Source organism: Notolabrus celidotus, chromosome 1 (assembly GCF_009762535.1).
Source record: "Notolabrus celidotus isolate fNotCel1 chromosome 1, fNotCel1.pri, whole genome shotgun sequence".
NCBI lineage: Eukaryota > Metazoa > Chordata > Actinopteri > Labriformes > Labridae > Notolabrus > Notolabrus celidotus.
Window position 1 is genome coordinate 6,300,715 of NC_048272.1, and position 22,705 is coordinate 6,323,419.

Sequence of the window (22,705 nt, forward strand, 5' to 3'; positions counted from 1 at the left end):
CTGGCCCTCTACAGTCTGTTTCACCACAATTAATTGAATATTGGGTATAGTCATATAATAATATGATAATTAGAATTGCAGGCTCCTTATAGACTTGTGAAGACACTATTGTGGACTTGTTGTGTTAATTTCAAAGACTTATGAACCAACAACCTTAACGTCAGACATCCCAATAACACACAGTATCACTGGTGGCATTTCTTTTTCTTTTTCTTCTCCTTCTTCTTATTCTCTCTTGTTGCTCTTTTGAGAAAACTCGTGTGCTTCAAAAGACAGTCGGCAGCCACTCCACACTCCCCCCACGTCTTCTGCAATCCCTCAGATTATCAAAGTATCCGGTCTCCATGGAAAACACAGAGGGGGGATCTTTGGCAAGAGGCGGTTGCCCTGGCAACAAGCTCAGTAAAGTCAGCTGCTCAGAGCAGAGGTAAAACACAACCGACTAAAACCACATAACTGGAAGTTGGCAGACAGTTGACAGGATGAAGTACCTATATGTCTCAGCCCAGTGAGAAAAGCAGAGAGAGGAAGTGCAAAGAATCATGTAGAGGAAGATGTGTTTTAAAGTTCTGATAGATCTTTGTGCCTTTCACTCCCAAAACTGTTACTTCCCATAGAATGGCGCCATCTGAATTATAAATGTTTCCTAAAATAGTCCTTATTCCTAATGTTTCTCTCATGGCATGTTCCTCTTTGAACCTTGAGACTTCCTTCTCCTGGTGTAAACACTAGAACTTTTGACATCTGGAGTTGGAGTTGGCCCAAAACTGATAACAATACAACATCAGTATGCGGTGGCAAAGTGATAGAGTGGGTTGTCTCTCACGTCACGTCACGTCACGTCACGTCACGTCACGTCACGTCACGTCACGTCACGTCACGTCACGTCACGTCACGTCACGTCACGTCACGTCACGTCACGTCACGTCACGTCACGTCACGTCACGTCACGTCACGTCACGTCACGTCACGTCACGTCACACTGCGTCGCAGTACGTTGCAGTACGTTGCATTACGTCACACACTCTGTGACGCAGAACTCCTTCAACCACAAGAAAACAATTAAAAGTATTTGCTTCCAGGCTCTAGGGGCCACTTCCGGGCTCACAGGGCCGAAAATGAGGCACAGAGAGTGGGTAAAATAGTTAGGGATCTTCCCTTTTACAAAGGAACAAAAAGAGTATTTGAATACCAAATAAATTAATCAGAAACTGTTAATTTGAGCCTTAACATATTAGAAAGCAGTTGTCAATATCATTACCTCAAAGCTTGTGCAGGCAGTTGAACCTGAATCCTGATGCATGAAAAGCTTGTATAAGCAGGGGAAAAAAAGGATAATATCAAAAAAAAATTTCTCCAGGCTCTAGGGGCCACATCCGGACTCACGTGGCCGAAAATGAGGCACTGAGAGTGGGTAAAATACCTCTGCGATGACCCCCGGAGGAAAAGCGTTTGTCCTTAGGAATTGGATTGATCGACATGCAAATCGCAGATCGCAAATCTACAATGGCATTGACATTGATAAAATCTTATCAATTCCCACCCCTAATAAGAGATAATACTCAGTATCAGCCCATACTCAACTCTAGGTATCAGAACAGGTATTGGGAAGAAAAAACATCTTTACTGTTGTCAAACACATGTCACATATCCTGATTTGGCATTCTGAGCTACACTCATCCTCACCATTGTGTCACGGGTTGTTAATGCAAAGCTGCTGAGCACATCAGTTTCCTTCACATTGCTATACTGCAGTGACTTTAAGGATGTCTGTCAGGCTAGTGACATGTGTCACTGACAGAAGCAGTCATTGTTGACATTTTCCGTCAACTAGGTCCTTGTCAGCCCAGGTAGAAAATCATGAAAACTGAACCTGACAAGCTGATCGTTCTTTCTGCAACTACAGGTTTGTCTGAAGATCTGCCTCTCTTTCTGACATGCTACAGTAAAACTGACTGTTTGACTATATTCCATTGGAAAGTTCCTTGACTGCCTAAACCTTCATGTACTTTGATATTCAGTCCATTCTGCCAGGTAGAGAAAATGTATTGATTCACAGTTTGGAGCCACATCTAAAATCTTGAAGAATAAATAATGCATGTGTAACTCATGTGGTCTGACAGTTTGTCGAGAGTTGACCTGCTCAAGAGTATACGTCTCTCTCTCTCTCTCTCTCTTTCTCTTTCTCTCTCTCTCTCTCTCTTTCTTTGTCTCTCCCTCTCTCTCTCTCTCTGAACTGATAGTGTTCGGTCCTGACTGAAAGCAACTTTGCTGCTGACAAAGACCTGTCTTTTTCTCTCCCGAGGGGATCCTGTGATCCAATTAGTTTTCCCTTGACAGGCTGGGAATGTGAACATGGAAATACCTGAAAGTACAGGTCCAAAAATGAAAATGTCAGCCATATCAGATGAAGCAGCAGCACAGCATTTGATAGACAAACGTCCATCTTATTAGGGGATCATTTTCCTGTGAGTTAGTAAACTGCCTATGCTTAAGGAAACACTGACTATCGTTAAGTGTTGAAGTAGTGCAGAATATTCTATATGCAGGACATTGTGATGACAGCAATGAAGAGAACTGTATCATTTTAAATGAAATTATAAACTATAAAAATGGTAAGTAAATCATTGTGGTTGCAGATGTTATTAGTAGATCTTTGTGAATCCGAAGAGAGACAGGCAGTTCAACGTTACCACATGTTGAAGTTTTACCTTCACTGTCAGCCCATAATGAGTAGCTATCAGAGGTAGAGTGACAGTAGTTGGAGACATACTGTAGACTGATGGACAGAAGTAGTGATGGAAAGCAATAAAAAAGACATCCTAATAGAAGGGTTTGGTTTGAACACGGGGCTTTTCGGAGGAGAATTTTCTTAGCTTTTAAATAGTAATTGGTGCTCAGTGAGGTGTGGCCAAAGTGAATAGGCTTTAGGAAGGCAGATGGGTCAGACTCATGTGTCCTCTGGAGTGAGCTTCTGTAGAGAAAAGACTTTGAAAAGTATGAATAGAGTACAGAAATGGTGAAAGGCTTTGAGGTTCTTTGTGATGTGCATGTTTCTAATAAAATGTCATATATTAGTTATGTGATGTCACTGGTTACAGGATGGTTTAAAGAAGACTTAATTTAACTTGCTGATAGCCTTTATCAGGATAATGAACAGCTTGTTTCACTAACTGTGTTTGATACTTGACTCTGATTGGTCAATACCAGGCGGCAACCTCCGGTCTAAAAATATCATTGAGGATCTGCTTGAGGCTGGCTCAAGAAGTACCGGAAACCACATACACACCAACTCAAAAAAGCCGATCTTTACAGCTGAAATAAACATGTTTACAGCCTGGTACAAAAGACGAGTGTAGTCTGGATAGCTCATTTCTCGATCGGCACACACTGTTGGGGGGTGAATTTTTCTCTAACGGGGCAATTTCGAAGATATTGAGATTACGAGTCTTCCAATGAGAGGCACAGCTGACTGCAGGAACACTGTAGCTGTTGGCTAGGAGGCTCAAAGCCCGCCTCTTTACGTCGCAATCGCTCGATAGCATCAATATAGCTACTGTCAACGATTGGCCTCAAAACAGTGCTTCAGAACAGATAGGGGACGTCAGGGATACTGCGTCCATATTTTATACAGTCTATGGTCAAAACCCCATAACAACAGTTAATAATCCTAAATAACAGGAGCAATGTTGTATCAAATCAATCCACAGGGAGGACATGTCAGACACATTTATTAAGATTTCCCCTCCCGTTGACAATGTGGCAAAAACCTTGGTTTCCAATAGCATTGGTAAATGTTATTTTAAATATTACTCTTAGTTTATTTGAAGAGCACCAGCCTTTAATTATTGGTTAATGGCTTTCCAGTAACCAGTAGAGAAAATAAGTTGATAAAAGGAAAAACAGTGAGGAAACTAATGAGGGATGTTAAAACAATTAAGAACTGGAGTGGAAAAGACATCAACCAAATTGAAGAAAACAGACACAAAGCAACCAAAAACTGGTATTGGTATTGGCTTTGGCAGCATTACAGGACTGGTTGAATGAAAAGAAAATATCAACAGAAAACATACAGGGAAGAGGATCTTGTTTAGGTGCTGCTGTTATTATCTTTTGCTGAGAACAAACACAAATGTTTTGACCTTACTGTGAAAGAAAATGTTAAGTGTAGTGTTAATTTGTCCTGCAAGTGGACTGATAAGAATACCATTGACATGGGATAGCTACTTGCCATTGAATCTGAAGGATTTTCATGGCTAAACTATCAAATCATCTTTAGATCAATACTAAATGACAACTTGATCATGTCATTAGTTACTTCTAGATACTTGTCAGTTTGTTATAAACCCAGTGTTTCCCCTACCATTATACTGGGGGGGGCGGGGTGCTCACTGCAGGTGCATTCAGGGACCATCATAAAAGTGCAATGCAGACCTGTATTTTACGTTTCATTTTTATTTGAATCAAGAGAATCAGATATAGTGGTCACATGAAGCTATGTTGTCTTTTGTTTGTATGTTTTCTTTTGACTTTTTTGCAGGCTAGATTATTTAACTTAAGATATTACAAAAGCAAATTTGTATGAAAGGTGCTATATAAATAAATTGATTGATTGATTAATTGATTGATAATCACTGAGGCAAACTGTTAAACAAGTGGCGCTGCCATCTGCAATAGAAAGTGAATGGGAACAAATTTTTAGCTATGTCGCAGTTTGTGCACATTGTTCACAAGTACAAACATCAGAGTGAAATGATGATTTTAATACTTGGTAAAACCCTGATACTAGCATCTGATCAAGTACAAAGTCGGTCTGCAAAAGACCATGATGTTTGCAGAGCTACAGCCATTTGGTGATTGAAGTTGTAGACTTTTAAATGATCCAAGCTTTTTGATAATCAAGTGATCCTTTTAAGCATTTTTTGTAAGAATAAGGGACACATGAAGTGATTCCAGTTTTTTAAATCTTCTTAAAGCTTCTTTTTATTGAGTTCATGTCTCTATTACAGTAAAGTGAAATTCTTTGGGATCGGACCAAAATGAGACAATTGAGGAACTCATCGTGTTCTACTGGAAATCATATCATTTTACAAGCCAAGCAACTGATACAAACTGATCATCAAAACCACAGTTAAAGATAGATTTATTAAAAGTAGAATCATATTTGCAGCCCAAAGAAAAGATTTATCAACTTCTCCTGCTGTTGCTGAGAAAAAAAAGAACAAAACAAACCAGATGGCTGTGGCTCTTTCATAAGATTAACTCAAAAATAAGGGTTGAAGCTTATTCCCTAATTTAGTAATTGACTTCAGCAGTACAGTGTGGATGTTTATTCAGATGATAAATTACAAAATCTGTTTCCATTATTAGATGGAGAGCAGTTCTAAACATGCATGTCCTGGAGCCAAAATGGACCATATTGTGAGAAAGCTGAATGAAGGACATCACATGCAAAGCTTAAAACTAATTAAAATGCACTGCAGAGATGAGTGCCAATATGGAGTGGTTTTGTCCAAAATTTTCTATAAACATGTTCGTGAAATATAAAACTTTTGAATCAGATTCAACTTTTAATTCCAAGCAGGTCATTAAGAGATCAGATGCCACAGTGCAGAAACTAACTTCCCCTAAAATTTGCATGAACAAATGTTCTTACATTTTTGGCTTGCATAGCACATAAACAAACCTCAAAGTCTCTTGAAATGTTAGCAATCATATTTAGACCCATAGAGCTAAATGTAAGGCTAGACTTTTTCTCTTGGATGTTTTTTGAGGCTGAATGCACCATGGTGAAGTTGGCAGCAAAGGAAGGATGGACTCAAGAGATTACGAATCCAAGCGCTGCCAGATTCACATGTGTATGAAGCCAGCCGGTCAGCCTAATGAAGGATCAAACAACATGGGAGAATGTTGTTTTTTGGTGGTGTTGCTAGACTCATCACCAGCCCACTGGTCGAACAGCCCACCAGGAGAAGAACTCCCACTCCTCCAGATGGCCATGTCTGCCTCTGATTGCCAATATCTGTGCGGGCGTTATTCGGAATACCTAAATAACTTCAGCAGTTTCATCACAAGGTGGTCAACAGCAACATTAAATAACTGAAAATGATCTATCTGACCTACCTAATGATTACAAAATAACTTCAGTTATTTTAAAGAGACGTTTTCCTAGCTCTGCCTCTTTCCCAGATGGTGTTTGAATTAGAGGCTGCATGCAAAATAGGCGGCAAAAGGACCAAAAAAACAACATACTGTATTTTTCTTAGCTCTCAGTGAGAGTCCTTGTTCTCAGGGGTTTACTTCTTCAAACCGCAGCAAACATAAATTCACAAATGAGTGAAAAGATGTAACTTTTTCTGTCTCTGGTTTCCATGTCAGGATGTTCTCTACTACAACACACATCTTAAAAAACAGGCTACATGGATTTTGTGCAGAATTTACTCTTAAAGTTATGCTTATTGTGAGGATTTGGTTGAAGCCATGTATCTGAGTTTATCACTTAAAGAAACCTATAAAGCAGAATTGGTTTGCAATGTTTGTGTCTCATATTTATCTTGTAATATAATAGCCCTTTCCTTGCATCTTGCAATATCTTCAGAGTCTCATATCACCATGTACTATTGCATGTCTTCACCCAGGAGTCACATCCTTTGCTATTTTCTCAAAGCTATTTTAAGATTTATATTAGCCTCCATCTCATTCTTCCCTTCCATAAATCTGTTGTTTTTTCTGTATTCTTCCCATTTTTTCACCATCTTTTTTTGGCCCCTGTTTCTCATTCACTGCACCCATAAAACACAATCATTAGAGCGGGATCAGGCACACAGGAGGCATTCAGACAGGAGCTCTGACAGCAGAAGGGATTGTTAATTGTAACCATTAGGCTGCCATATAGTGCCATGCTGACAGAGCTCTGATAAACGGTGGCCTTTGGTTTAAAAATGCCTTTTTGCCCTGTGGACAGCAGCGGGGCTCCAACATTTTTAACCCAGACCCCACAGCAGCTCCTGTCTTGTAGCTGACAGTGGATCAGCCCTCTCTGTGTTTTTTTCCCAAGGTCTTCAGGGATTGGAGGCGTGGAGCTGAAACAAATTGTTATCTTTGGTTCCTCTTAAAAACATGCCATTAGTCAGAGGATCAGCTCCAGTTTCCTGTTTTCTTTTCTCTGTTCCACTCATGCTGATTGTGGCTGTGGAAGAGAAGTTTTGTGTCTTATTGATCACAGCTTTGTTGGCTGTATGCAGTTTATGTGGGCTTAATTGAAAGCTTCAAACAGAATTAAACTCCTAAGCCACTGTGTCGTGCCATAATTAGATATTGGCAATACTATTGCTTTGAGGATCATAGTGATGGGTGTCGGATTTTCTCCGATATAGAGTTGAGATAAGAGTGAACAGCAGGAAAGAAATCCTAAAACTTGCTTGGCTAAACATGCAGAAGAGAGTTTACTAAACGCTTCTGTGAGGATCTTTGATTTTAAGTTGATTTATCTGATCCCTGAGGATAAAGTGATGCCTCCTACACTTTGCTGATTTTGACCTGTACATGAGTGTGTGTAGTATTAAACTGGAATCTAATCCACCTCCTTTTAACTACCATTTCACTTATTGTGCATCTCTTTCAGTAAAAATTGTATAAAAAGGCCGTTATAATGGCTGAACAGAACATTTAACAAAGGCTGTGTAAAATGACATTTTAAATACAAACTTCATTCAAGTTACAGGCCTGCCAAGCAATGCACTCTGTGTTGAAACCACAAAATTTCCATTGCTGTATCCCTTTTATTCAACACAACGCAACTCAACCACCCACAGCCTGGCATCACTTTATTTATGTGTCACTGTTATACACAAAAAGAAGATGCTAGTGTAAATATGATCCTGACTAAAGTGGTAAACTTGGTTTATCCAACATTTTTAGTCGTCCTGTGTTTCCTTTTTATGCTACATGTCTCTTCAAGACAAAAAATGTAGGTTTTAGAACAGATAGAGTAGTTTACCATTTTTGGGGGGGAAAATAGTTTCATATTGAATTATTTTAGAACAAGTAGAAGCAAAGATAGAACTATTTCTTTTACTTTAACTTGTCTTTTGAGGCTATACTGATTTTATTTCATGTTTTTGGGGGGTCATGCTAGCTGCTTAGATCTAAGGATTGAAATGTGGATATCAGTAGTCGTGTCACCCCCTGGACCAAGAGAACTAACCCCTGATTTTGCAGCAAGCTTATTTGCTGTGTTCCCTTTGCACCACAGTTTTTGGTCCATTTCATTCTACAAGATCATGCCAGAGAATCAAGATCACGCAATCACAACAGTGTTGTTATCAGTACAGATTCTTGTATAGAGAACAACATACAAACAACAGATTGCTGTGCTTTTAAGAAGTTCAGTTCATGGTCATGTGGATATTGATTTTTGACTGTGATTTTTGCTCGGCGTACACACTTGTGGAATGAAGCAGTACTCCACATGACTCTGAAAAACCTCCTGAATTTCTTTTAGCCCTATTATAGGTTTGACATTTTGGGGTTATTGTTATATCTCAACAACTTTTAGATTGATTGGCACTATATTTGATTATCATTTATGTTACCTCTACAGATGAATTGTAACATAGGTAATTACTCAATATTTCATCTGCTGCCATCATGAAGTTTCCAGAAGTTTCTCACTTTACTCATGACCAAAAAAACTCAGACTAATTAGATTTGACTTTCCAGCAGACAGTGCTAAAAAGCCTTAATGTACGCTTCCAACTTTGTGTACAAGATTGAGGAAGCTTTAAATACACAGCACAGAAACTCTCCAACTTTGATGCACACACTTGGCACTAATCAGAGAGCTTCCTCCCACTTCCTGGCTAAAGGAAAGGAGGCACTATTTCTCTAGGATTTCTAGTTAAAGAGATGCCATGTTGAGCAGTAGGACACGAGGAAGGATTTGAGGTCTAGAGTTCTGCTCTAGGGCTTTTCAATCGTCCACTTGCCCAGCAGCAAATGGAATGGGGCAGGGAGGAGTTGTAAAAAGAAGGAAGACAGGGACTTTCCTGTCTCTGAAGAGGAACTGCGACTTGTGACAATTAGTTCTAGCAGTTATCGCTCTGTGTGGCAGAGCTCTCAGAGAGGCAGGCTGTCATTTTCAAACCCACAGAATCTTATTTTGAATTCTGCTCTAAGGAGCCAAGGTTACCAAAGATACCAAATATGTCAGGTTGTATCGTAGGGAGATGTGAGTGGGCTTCAGATTATGCACAAGACATCTAGAATGTTCTATTTAATGGGATGAAGCTACTAAATGAAACATTAAATATTTAAACAAACCAATATGATACAGAAAATGCAGTCAGTGTGATGTTTCTGTGTCACTGGAATGCAAATTAATAGGAATTTTGATGAGAAAAAAAGGGTTCAAGAGGCTAATGAGCCCTTTTTGTTGTCTTCCTGTCAGTTGCTTGTTCCTCTGTGTGCACCTTGACCACATGTGTACTGTGAGCGGGTGTGTGCCCTCTTCCTGTGTGAATGCCAAGGATGGTACCCATGGTTTATTCATAGAGAGGTGGTAGAATGCCTGATGGCTCATTTCTGGGGCTACAAGGCCAGGCAGGCGAGGACTTTGTGAAGGACAATGGATGAAGTGAAGCCTGGACAACAGAATTCCTCTCTGTTATGGATTAATTTTTATGATTTTAATCACCAATTATGTGTTTTCCGTTCTGTGCAGGTCCTTTATAAAAGTTGCTGTTCCTTTTGCTATAACTTCCCCTGTCTGTCATTTTATAAATTGGCCAAATCTTGCAAAACACTAGCCAGAACTCATTACCGCTACATTAATCAAACCTTTTCCCATCCTTGGACACCGTCCCTATTATATATTTTGCTTCTTCTGCTTTCCTCAACTGTTAATTATGTCTGGAAAAGATGCACATATAAGACTGATTGGCTTTGCAATGAGATGCCACAGGAAAGTACACAATTCTAATGAACTGCTTTAGGTTTTGGGGGTTTTGGGAGCTTAATTATCACGCTGAAGCTCCTCACAAAATGCCACTTCTGTAAAATTGAGCCCTCTTTGCTTGACAGGTCAGAAATGATTCAGTAATAAAAACTACCTCAGGCCTTCTTAATGCCTCCAGGTTTGCTGGTGCACAGAAACTGTAGCAGTGTGTTGAGTATTCATATTTTATATGGTATATAGTGTATTTAAGGTGCTCTGAACATGAGAAGCCTGCAGGAGAAAATAAGACATTGTCCCATCTCTCTGTCCACATCCCCTCCTTCTAATAGTATCTCATTAGAGCAGAGATGTGAATATCTTTAACATTAGACTCTCAGATTAAGATCTCAATTAGAGGAGGGAATCTGTCAGCCTGTTTAAAACTAATCACTATTCTTATTCATTTATTTCCATATCCTCTGTATCCATGCAATGGTTCACTGAATTCTGAAGCATTAAGCCAGAACTAATTGACCACAAGCTTCTCCAATGGTTTCTCTAATGGCCTCATGCTTTCTGTTGAATCAGTTTTCAGAGAAAGTCTCACAGCTTCTGCAAGTTTACTCTTTTCTCTTTTAGTCTTTATTTCAGGCCTTGGAAGCATATTAAGTTTCCTCCTCCATGTATTTAGAGCTCTAATGCAGCTCGCTTAGAGTGTTTGGATGCACTCAAGTAATCCTGTGATTGTTCTTTTTCCATTTTAACCTGATTTCATGAACATCATGTAAATGAGAACCCAAAATACTGTGAAGGGGATTAAGAGAAACCCGGTTATCCTCGTATTATATTTACTTGCAACCAGGATTCAGTTTCCCTTTTTAAGACACAAATTACAGGGAAAATAATGCTCTGAGGGAAAGTATCGATATGATTACAATGTAGAAAAAAATGAAGGACAGCTCATTCCCCTTAACGGTGTTACACTGCACAGCCAATAACTGAATCCAAAATGTTGACAAACACAGAAACTAAAAAGAAAATTTCAACAAAACAAAAGTTTTCAATGCAGAATAGTTGACCAATATCAAATAAAGACAAACATCCACAGCAAAAGCAGGTCAAATGTTAAAACAAGAAGTATAAATCACTAATAAGACTAATAATATACAAGTCTTGCTTCAACATTAAGGCTGTACACAGAGAGATAGTTATTTCAGCTCAGCAACAATATTAGCTTCTGTGCTCACATTACCATCATATGACTTATACCACAGTCTTTTTGCATGTTAGCATGCTGGAATTATCTAACTAAAGCAAATTAATGCTCCCGGCATGAACTTTTGGTTTGTGGCAATTTTGTCGACCCCTGTGGATAAAATTGGTACCTTTGCTGGTTCCCTTTCAGTCAATTCACATGGTGCACATTTAGTATGGGATATCACGCCCTGACTGAAGACACCTCTATTCACGCCTTTAAGGCAGATGATCTGTGATGACGTATGTGAAGCTCCACCTGCACATAAATACAGCCGTCGTCACAGTCATCTCTCAGTTCTTATTTTCTTCCCCTTGCTAAGAACACCTCTACCGAGTTGAGCTGGCTAGGTACTGCTAGTTAGCTCTCTCTCTGCTGTTGGCTACTGCCAGCTCTGACTTAGCTTAACTGCCCCTGTTGGTATTAGCTACCCCTGCCTCTTTGGCGAGTGTAGCTGCCCGTGGAACACTATTTAGGAGTGTATTTTACCTTGTGTTTCGGGGTGAGCACCAAGGCTAAAGTGAGGAGAAGTCTTCTGTTCGCCCCTGTCCACAGGGATGCGGCTTCTCTTTGCATGAGAAGAACCAGCACGAGGCATGTCCCCTCTGCCTTGGGATAGTCCAAGCCAGGAGAGCGTTGACTGAGCCCGAGTCTTGTGCTTTTTGTCGCCAGCTCCGGCATTCCACCCTGGAAAGACGAGTCGCTTTTGTCGAGAAGGTGCTGGGAAAGGCTACGGTTGCACGGCATGACCCTCTCCTCACCCAGCTTCGTCTGAGTCCGACGGCGAGGAGTTTTTGTTTGACGTCCTCGCTATAAACTGGGCTGACTACATGGAGTTTGTTGAGGGGTTAGCCGAACGTGAGCCGGAGTGAAGTGAAAATGAAGTGATCACAAAAGTTACTAGAATTAAAATTTGTGTCATCTCGGTTAAAACTACAAATTGAATTCTTCTTATTGTGGAGTTACACGAAAAGTCATTAACTGTTGGCATACATTATATTTTTTGTGAACCCTTAATTAGAAATAATAAAATTGTGTTAATACATAAGTTAGTTACTGCAATTATTCTGCTTTTTGGACTCTGCTGGTGTAGCTCACTGTTAATTAACAGATTTCAATGGACCCATTACTTTGGCATCATGCCCCTCTGTACCAAATTTCATGGCAAGTCAACTACATTTAGCTCGAAAGGCAAGTGAATCACCAAAGTCATTAGGATTCATCTTAGGGGGGACTTCAATGTCATTTGAAACTTCATGGTAATCCAGCCAATAATTCTTGAGATATTAAAGTCTTCACCAAAGTATTGAACCCAACACCACTGACCCACCACACCCTTTGCGGCTAGCTTGGCTCAAATATGAGTGCAACTTTATCAGTGAGCGTTTAAAAATGGTATGAGTCAACACACATAGGTAGATACGGTGTAGTGGAACAGAGCAAATCAAACACATTCTGTGGTTTCACTGTGAATTGACCAGTTTTTTTCATTTCCTCTTTCACGTGAAAGAGCTCCCTGGTGGTGAAGAAGCACAGTGGTTTTGAGGGATGGGAGGTTTATAATCCACATCTGGGAGACTAGCCACTCTTATTGCCTCTCACCTCTCTCCAGCTCACCACATCAATTGTGGAGGAGCTTTGGAGACCATGTCAGCTGCTGACAGAGTCACTATACTTGTAGCTCATCCAATGATTCTGCTTATTGATTGCACGGGTGCATGGAGAGGTTGCAACAAACCCATCGCCCTAACTTCCACTCTTCCAGCCCCACAGTCATTAGAGCAATGCCAATTCAGTCCTTAGATTCAAGCTACATCCACTCACAGCTATCTTTGCACACTTCTTCCACCAGGGCATGGAAGAGTGAAGGAGGAGGTCTGGGCTTGTTAAGACGGATGCAGAAAATAGCCCCACTGCAGGCACAATGAAAATGCTCAGTTCCGGGAAGTGCGACCATAAGGGACACTTTGAATTGGACACCTCCATAGAGGTGTGAAGTAGAGTTTTCATCCCTCTCCACAGAGAGGTAGGGAAAGAGGAGGTTATGGTGGGTGTGAGCAGGGTGGACTTAGGTGGCTGTAATGGTGTAGTGGGAGTAAATAGACCAAGGGAGAGAGAGAACTCAGGAGGCTGTCACCAATTGTCACCATGAGTCGCCCGGCTTTTGTATTAATTTTCCTTTTGGCGAGCCTGGGGAGCAGGGTGAGAAATCATCCACCTTAAAATAGAAGTGTGTGTCAGAGTGTGTCCATACATTTGTGTGTGTCCTGTACATAACCCATTGTGATGAGGTGGCTCACATCCATAGCTTTGGGCTAGGGTCTTACTTCTTGTTGCCACAGGATTCATGTGAGTTGGAGAGGACCACTGTGAATATAGGGCTGAATGAACGCTCTGTCTTCCTTTCATTATTCACCACCTCTCCTCAGCCATATCTCAAGTCTCTCCCCTGAGGCAGAGGTGTGCTGTCACCGAACCTCACAAATAGCAAGACAACAGCTTTTTCCGTCTCAGGATCATCTTTGAACAATAGTGAGGGACATTTAAAGGAGACATTCAACTGAAGACAGTCTTTAAGGTTTCACTAAATCATTTTCACTTTGCATATTTGATCTCAATCTGTGTCATTATTCTTTTCTCATGAGGTGCCCACTAGGAAGAGAGAACAGTAACGAACACTAATCCAAGAGTCATTGAACTATCCACACAAGAGGCTGCTATGCTATGATCTGCGTTCTTTATCATGTTATCATTAAGTTGAATGTGTGTTTTGGTTAGAATTATGCCAGCACTCTGATTCCAACAACGTCAATATCTGTTGCAGGGGTTAGTTTGGCTTTTTTTCATTTTTTTACAACTGGAATGAAGTGATGTCTTGATCAATCGTATACAGTCTTTGGTACAAACTAGGGATGACCACAATTAATCGATTATCGATTAATTGATTGTTAAGAAATTACTCGAAACACACATTTTTGTTATCAATTTTCCGTCACGTGGAACAAACATCATGTGGTCTCATATTACACTCAGCTATCAGGGAGGTGTTTTAAGTTTAAAGCATGTTTCGATGTGAACCAGCTGGTAAAGGTGTTGCGCACAGCGGAGACGCTCAGCTGGCGGCTGCGGCTGTGCGTCAGGTCTCCACGTGCGCTTTTTAAAAGAGGATCAATACAAAACTGCTGCCAACAACAACACGGACACAAAGGTTGACAGCTTTAAACAGGATATTTCCCACCTTTGGATACGAAGGCAACAGACAGGTGGGAAATTCTGGTACGCTACGTTTGCAGATCAGAAACATCAGAGCCGTCTGGGCTTTTCTCCAGCGGGACTGATTATGACCCGGTTGTGCTCCTGGCTGACACCTGACCGAATACACATGTTTATTTTTCTCAATAAGAACGAGTAAACAGAAAACTGGACACTGTGAGTCTGAAGTACTTTTCTGTTAGTATTATGAGCCTTCACTTTATAAGATTATGTCCACGGAGAATATTTTAATGAGCCTGATCGTTGATATTCTGCGTGTCAAACGTGTGCCCGTATTCAATCCCGTCAGTTATATGCATTTTGTTGCTGTAGAAAATACAATCTAGGGGGAAAACAACCTATTTGGCATAGTTTTTGACGTAAGAATAATAATGGTTTTTTTTGTATCAATTAATCGATAATTGATCGTTAACATTTCCAAAAATCGATCACGGAAAATACTTAAAATGTACATCCCTAGTACAAACACAGTACAAGCTTCTTGCAACCTTCAATTTTTTTTTTGAGTGTAACAACCTGACAACCAAACCCATTACTCAGAACAGTGGCAGCTTTAAATTGAACTCAACTTAGGCATTTAAGTGAAAGTTAGCTGTATATTGCTTAACTTTTCAATGATATGCAATGCTATGATAGATAGATCTTTATTTGTCCTTAATAAGGAGATTTGTTGTCACCGTCTGTACAAGAATACATGTATAAACACATTGAAAAATAAACATCCACCCAGCCTCACAACAATTGTGCACCTCATCCCACATATATGCACACTGGACACATATAAACACACCGGACACATCTGAACACACAGGACACACACATATATATATATATATATATATATATATATATATATATATATATATATATATATATATATATATATATATATATATATATATATATATATATGCTATGCTATATTATCAGTTACTGTATGGTTGTGAAGCAGGACAGCCAATTTATACCACTTTTTTTATCACTGGACTCAAGTTTGCGGTTGTGCAGTTTGGACAATTCTTGATCATGTAGTAACCTTTGACCTCAATAAAGATGAAGAGTGAACTCAGACTCCACTGAGGGTGCTACCCACATAGACAACTAAGAAATGATCTGTAATTTAAAGTAAATAAAGAAAGTTTTACAACTTGCTGCATTTTTCTAGTTGTTGCTCTTTTCATTTTGGATATTGGTACAATTAAGCTGGCACAAAAGAACATGTGTGTCTTTATTGGATACTAAAAGAACATGACAAAGATCAGTATTTGCCAATTAATTAGGAGGGTAAGTGTCTGTGACACACAGCGGGGCAGAGACACACACAGCTGACAGGGGGAAGCGCGACTTCACCAACAAGCGAATAGAATGTGACTCCTTCCTGAGCATTTGTGCAGAGGTGTGGACGTGTTCTTAGAGCACAACAATCAGAAAACAACAAAAAATGTCAGTAGTCATGTAAACGTAATGTAAACATGTTGTTTACATTACTGTTAATCTCTCTCTTAACCTTATCCCTACGTTGATTGACCACGCTCTCCCTTTCTTTCATTTGCCGCGGCAGGTTCTGGTTGAAAATATCAGTGTGGATCCTTTTTTTCTCCCCTATAGGCATTAGTGGTCTGAAAAAGGACGGTTATTGTATTATTTTAAAGCACATTGTATTGAAAAGTATCAGAGTTTTAAAAATGTTGACAGCCTTACAGTCAAGAGGCAGTAATGTTCACTGCAGTCAGGATACAAAGCATGTGGTCTCACCAAATGCATGCTCTGATCTTCTTTTCCTCTACCATTAATCCTACATTGTGCAGGTCAAAAGAATCCCAGTGTTTCTGATGAAGAGTTGCCCACTGTGTCTCCTTCTACTTAAGTTTGTGATTTTCTGAATTTCCTAGAACACCTTCCATTGTCTAGGGAACACCACAGGACATTCAGAGCCCAGCTGAGTTTTATGTGTTGGCGAACAAGAGTGAAAGTAAGAGTAGGATGGTGCATTTCTAGTCCAAATAAATGAGCACTCGCCTTTCAACTTCCATGGAATCTTAGGGTTTTGGTTGAGGATGATGTTCATTAACTGTCAGTGTTAAACGTTTTTTTTTTTTTAAATCTTCCTTTGAGTTTTGTATTATGTATTTGAACAGCTTTATAATTGTTTCAGTGTGTAGGGCCTTTTCCACAGTTTTTACACTTAAGATAAAATTCCTTTATGTTGGTTGCAGGATATCAGTGCGATGATCTATATTTCGCCAATTCCTTGGGAATAAGGATTGGATAATCATGCCATAGGCACACACTTCTCAATTTTTATAAAACAAAACAATGGAACAACACTGTGTTTCTGAAAATGCCTGAAACAAAGCTTGTAAAACTTCTTCTTTTTGTTGGATGGGCTCCAGTTTAGACCTCTTGATATTTGGTTATTTGCTGTGTTTTTTTTCTCCACTTTGTCCGATCGCCTCTTGAGAGCGAGATTCTCCACTGTCTCCTGTCTGTTTTTCTTCCTGGCTATCAGCCAGAAGAGCCTCTGAGCTGCAAACAAACTCTAGGTTAGAGATGAAACATGAAAACAAGAACGAAGCTAATGCACTGGTCTTTGAAAATGGCTCCTTGATGCCATGTCTTTCAAGCTACATCTGGATGTGGAAGATTGTTAGTGTGTGATACTCATAAGAACTGAGAGGACACTATACATTTCAAAGAGGATGATACATCCTTTTTTAGTATGAGTGTATAATGCTCCTCTGCTACTGTAATCTAAAGTAAAAACATCTTCAAGTTTGATGGTGAGTAAAGTGACACAGTGTGTCCAGATCCAAGGGGGGTTATAGAGCTGCAGTTTACGATTGTTTCTTTATGACTAATCAATTAAACACCTATTTAAAATGAACGCTCCTGTTAGAAGTTTTTAACTGAGTATGAAGACGACAAAACTTTAGGGATGCATAACATGGATTTTATTTTGAACCATTACCGATCAGGCATACTAATCTGCTCCTTATGGCTGATACTGATTGCATTACAAATCTTTTTTTTTTTTACATCTTTTTAATTCAGAAAAGTATAGTTTAGGAAAAACAGAGTGTAAGAAAGGCTAAGATTTAGTGATGAGCATTGAAATTCTATACTTACCAATTCTAACTAGAATCACTATTAAAACACAAGCAATAATAATAGACTCACTTGACTAGCTCAATACTTACAGTATTTCTAGGTAAAACCTATATTGCTGATGTTTCAAAATGTGAATCTGTGTAGAGATCATATTACACAGGCCAGTAAGGGATACGTCTACACAGTTCTGGTGCCTCTGGAATCTGTTCCAAATATGCCGTTACCTGTCGACATCCTCGTTCTCCTACCTCAGACAAACGTTGGGTCAATAAGTGCTATAAACTTACTGATTTTGTCAAAATTGCTTCAGCTTTGGGTTGTCTCTGGCAAACCTTATGCAGATGTCAAATCGGTACTATGGCCCTGGCCATTTTATTAGATAGATATAGATATATACTTTATTGGTCCCCCGTTGGGGGAAATTATTTTGTTACAGCAGCTAACAACATGGGACAGGGGAATACAACAATGTACTAACGTAGTTAAAAAAATATAATCCCAATAATAATAGCAATGACAAAGGTAAAATAGAATAGAATCAAATAAAATAGAATAGAATATGACAACTATTATTGGTGCTAATGCTAGCTGCAGCTATTACTACTTTGTACTGCCTCAATAGAACTTTGTAGCAGTGATGATTTTTTTTAAGGTGACATAAAAAATATGTTTGTTCAAACTTCAGGATATTTTCTTCTTCTCCAAATACTTGTGGCAAATGTTTTGTAAGTTGAAATTGCTGAAACTGTGAAAGATGACCACACAAGTGATACCATTTTGACTCTGATCATCTGACAATGTTAAAATATCTTAATATAAGACAAGAGGCGCCACTTCGTCCACAGGGGGTGCCAAAATCAACATAAAAAGAAGGTTCCTCACAGGAGCTTTAATTGATTAATCTTTACTCATATAAATGTCAAAATTGTGAAGAAAATTCTCATAAAACAAAAGCCCAAAGTGATGTCTCCAGCCCCCCCACCCCAACCCCTGAAGTCTGCTTTTACTATTATGGACATTATAAATAGAGTGTTAATTTTCTGTTAACCTTTGCACCTATAGCTTTGTTATCCGTTTACTATCCCTGTAATCGGTATTTCTATTTGAGAGGTTTGTTGTGAAGCGCCCTCACAGAACATCTGCCAGAGAGGTCACAGACTCTGGGATCCCCCATGAGACCCTCCTCTATCTATCTGTTCCTAACTGGCCTAAGCTGGCCTAACCGGCATATCGTTCTCAAACACACAAACACTTACTACACCTTATTGCAGACAGTCTTTCTAATCATTCACTATTTACCCCAATGACTAGTTACATCAGCATGTAATGAACCGGCCAATTAAATTAAGTGCCTTTAGCAGCACTAATTTCCTCCTCAAATTGCTTATGAGAGTAGAAATCCTATTAAGACTTGTTAAGAGTTCAACCTTGTCCACAATTTACACCAAGGATTAGTTGTTTCTTTTCATTTTTCTCCATGTTGTTTTTTTCGATACAGTTTGGTCTCTGAAATACTGTTTGTGTTCTGTCATAATTAAAGTTATAGGGCTCATTTTGATTGTAAGAATAACAATTATACTGTTCCTCCGAGGCTTAATGGTGAGTGGTCATAAAAGAAAATGTGATACTTTTATTGATTTTTGGGGAAATTACTGCTTGTATTTTCCAATGAAGGGAAAAGGTCAACTACAGAGTAGCACCCTGGGGATGCAGGTGCTTCAGTGTCTTGGTCAAGGGCACATCAGCAGAATTAATGTTTGGACCCATGTCCTATGATCTGTGTTAAAGACATTTCCATGGCTGGATATGTTATTGTATCGCACATTTACTTGCTTGATTATGGGTTTTTTTTTCTCAGTCTCCTTCTGAGACCCTGTACCTACTACACTGTTTCTGTCTACTCATTAGATTCAATATGAAACCAAACCCCCCAAGGATGAGGCTAGGTATCACTTTTATTATTTCTTGTTTTAGTCATGCCTCATAGAAGTAAGAAACATCAACTGAAAGCCAAGGAAATGCATATTTTTAGTCTATTTCAAAGCCACAAAACTAAGTTATTCATTCTCATTGCTATTATTCCACTTTCTGTTTTATTGTTTTGAAGGCAGTTTGAATGGGGAGTAAGAGTATTTGGACAAATCAATTGGGCAATTGGTTTGGAGCTGCTAGATAAAGGACATTTAAAAAACGAAAAAAGTAGCATACAGGTCAATCAGCAACCTTAAGTGTAAAAAGCAGAGATGCTAAAAACCACAGTACATCCTCAAGCGTCCACTTGAAGTTGACTCCAAAAGCTCAGAAGACCCAGTTCTCATCCATGTTAACATGCCTATCTCTACAGCAGAAATAAACATGTTACAGCCTGGTAAAAAAAATAATTCCATCTGAATGGCCAATTTCTCTTTAAGTACCTCACTGTAGAGGGTATGAACTTCCTTAAAATATTTTTTTTTAAAGAAATTAAGGTTACAAGTTTTGCATGATGAGGCTGAATTAGTGCCGTGTCTGACTTGGAGGATGGGTGGGCCATTTTTAGCTGTTTGCCAGGAGGCCAAAGGCCTGCCTCAACTCTGCCTCTTAATTTCTTGCCAGGTCAACGAAAGTTAGTTTAAGTCAGTGTGTCCAATATGGTGACCACCATCTCTGGGCTTCAAGACGCTGCTACAGAAACCAGTGGGTGAATTGCCCATGTTTTACAGCCTGGTACAGAACAAGGTTGTGGTTAGATCACTAATTTCTTTATTTATACACACTAAAGGCTGATTTATACTTCTGCGTCGAATCGACTGCGTAGCCTACGCCGTAGGTCCTCGTAGCTCCCGTACCTACGCAGAGGCCTACGCACGTAGCTGACGTGCACCTCCTCCAAAATGTAACTACGCGTAGAGCCGACGCGGACCGCAAGCTCTGTGATTGGTCCGCTCAACGGCTTTGTCTTTCCCGCATTCACAGCACTTCCGGGATCCCGGACATCGGCCGCACATCGGCCGTGTATTTTATCTCCTCCTCTCTATTCTTCATGTAATCATGTCTGTATGATAAACAGCAACATGTATCAGCTGTAGATTAACATAACACGCTCTGAATCGATGTGGAAAAGTAAACAGAGATCGTAGCAGGACCGGAAGCAGGCGACCGGCTATCAGAGAGACCACACTGCCCTCAAGCGTTTCGGAGGAGAATTGCTGCGCGACACGGACACATCGACGCACAAGTTTGTGGGGCTCATGCGTCAGCCCCTGCTGCGTAGGGGCGACGCAGAAGTATAAATCAGCCTTAACATGGAGTGAATTTTTTTCATTGGGACGTCAGAAACCAGTGGGGGACATCACTGAGACTACCTCTGTGTTTATACTGTGAGATAGAGAAAACAATAAATCACACATGAGAGCCACAACATGGAAGAAGATCTAAAAAAAACTATGTTTACTATGTACTATGTTTATTTGTACTTGAATACTGGGAGTCGAACTTTTTTCTTTTGTTCATTGAAAACCCTAAGTGATAAATGTAGTATCAAAAGAGTCACAATTGTGTTCTAAGCTTGGCAAGTTTTCATTTTTTCATCCTGAGCAGAGTCTACGTCCCTTTATTTTGCAAGTAGACATTGTGCAATGGAGCACTGTGATTTGCCCAAGGAGATAAAGTACAGATATATTTTATTTGGTACAAGGATTACTTCTATTCAACCACTTGTCTTCCACCAATTTAAGCTGAATAGACTAAACACTTGAGTGCAGCAAGGTCATTAATTTTTAAGAGGGAGGTTACATAACATTGAGCAAGGCCATGAGAGTGACCCATTTTTTGGAGCCATTATGAGGGTTAGGAGAAGGTAATGGTCTGTGGAAAATACTGGGTCAGTGAAACTGATAAAAACTGTTTTTCTTTGCACTTGGTAGTTTGTTTTTTTACACTGCCCAGAATGATGGATCAGCCTTGATAGACTAGATGTTACTGTGATGATCATAAATATTGACTGCTTTGAGGTGGCAGGGAGGAATGATTAACCTGTTTTTTTCAGAGGGTCCGGTCCCATCTGTACCTCTCTGTGTGTCCTGCAGGAGAGCGCATTTCAATCTCAGCAGCTCCCAGACACAGACGCAGGTTAAGTGGATGCATGTTGACTTCATGATAGACTATAGGGAAATGGATAGAAACAAATCAGACAGAAGACATGCAGGCTGAGCGCAGAAAAGGGCACAGGGTGGAAACAGAGCATCTTGCTTGCCACATAATTAAAACGCTGAAGCCAGGAGTGAGTTTGAATTATGATGGCATGCTTAATCTGTCGGCTACTTCCTTATTCATTTCCCCAGTGAGAGGCAGTATGGATTACTGGTCAGTGAAATGCGGCTACTTTCTAAAGATAAGACCTCCGTGGGCCCCTTATCATTGCTTAATAATAGATGTTGATAGTTTCTCTTTTTTGGTCCGTCAGCTAAGACAACAGTAATCATGATTTCAAGGTCCTGAGAGTGGATGTCTTTGTTCTTGAAGAACTTTTGAAAGTAACCTTTGACCCAACACAATGATACAACATACTAATGACATGTCTCTTACCTTTGGAAATAACACTGTTAAGATTGTTGGTAGAAAGCTAGTTAGAAGTTTTTTTTAGAATACCAGGTATCACCTGGACTATAGTGCCACGTACACTGGTCAGTTTCAGAGAAACACAAAGCCTGGCAGGCCTACTGTGTCTAGCAACAGTTGCTATGTTATGATTGGACAAAACAATCCTGCTGCAGCATTCAAGGAAGGTCGCCTTTAAAAATAAAATACAAGCATACAAACAGACACTCAATAAACATCCTGAAAGTATTGTACACACATGGATTGTGAAGAAGAAAGAGTTTCAAAATATTCACACATTCTAGATTCCCTTTCTGAAATTACAGACTTTGGAGGGAATAATTAATGCGTCTAAAGAATACTGTTCAAAATCCAATAAAAACTGATATTACAAATTATCTTTGGGGTTTCCACCTTGTCTGTAATGTGTGCTAAGGTTGACTGATCCAGAAGATTCTTAATTAAAACTGAAACACTATTTGATGAGGTCTTAAAGGTGACATATCATGCAAAATCGACTTTTGAATGGTTCTCTACCTGAAATATGTTTCCCTGGC

The 22,705-nt window shown here is 39.7% G+C and overlaps 1 protein-coding gene and 1 long non-coding RNA gene across 2 annotated transcripts in view; one reads left to right on the forward strand and one right to left on the reverse strand.

The window, feature by feature from the left end:
- Positions 1 to 22,705, forward strand: part of tex264a (testis expressed 264, ER-phagy receptor a) — a 100,337-nt gene that overhangs the window by 60,011 nt on the left and 17,621 nt on the right. The window lies entirely within an intron of this gene.
- On the reverse strand, positions 16,796 to 22,257 carry LOC117819120. The gene is made up of 3 exons (XR_004632464.1): positions 22,137 to 22,257; positions 21,585 to 21,712; positions 16,796 to 16,988 (listed from the first exon to the last, which is right to left on the reverse strand). It is a non-coding gene; the product is annotated as an uncharacterized LOC117819120 (long non-coding RNA).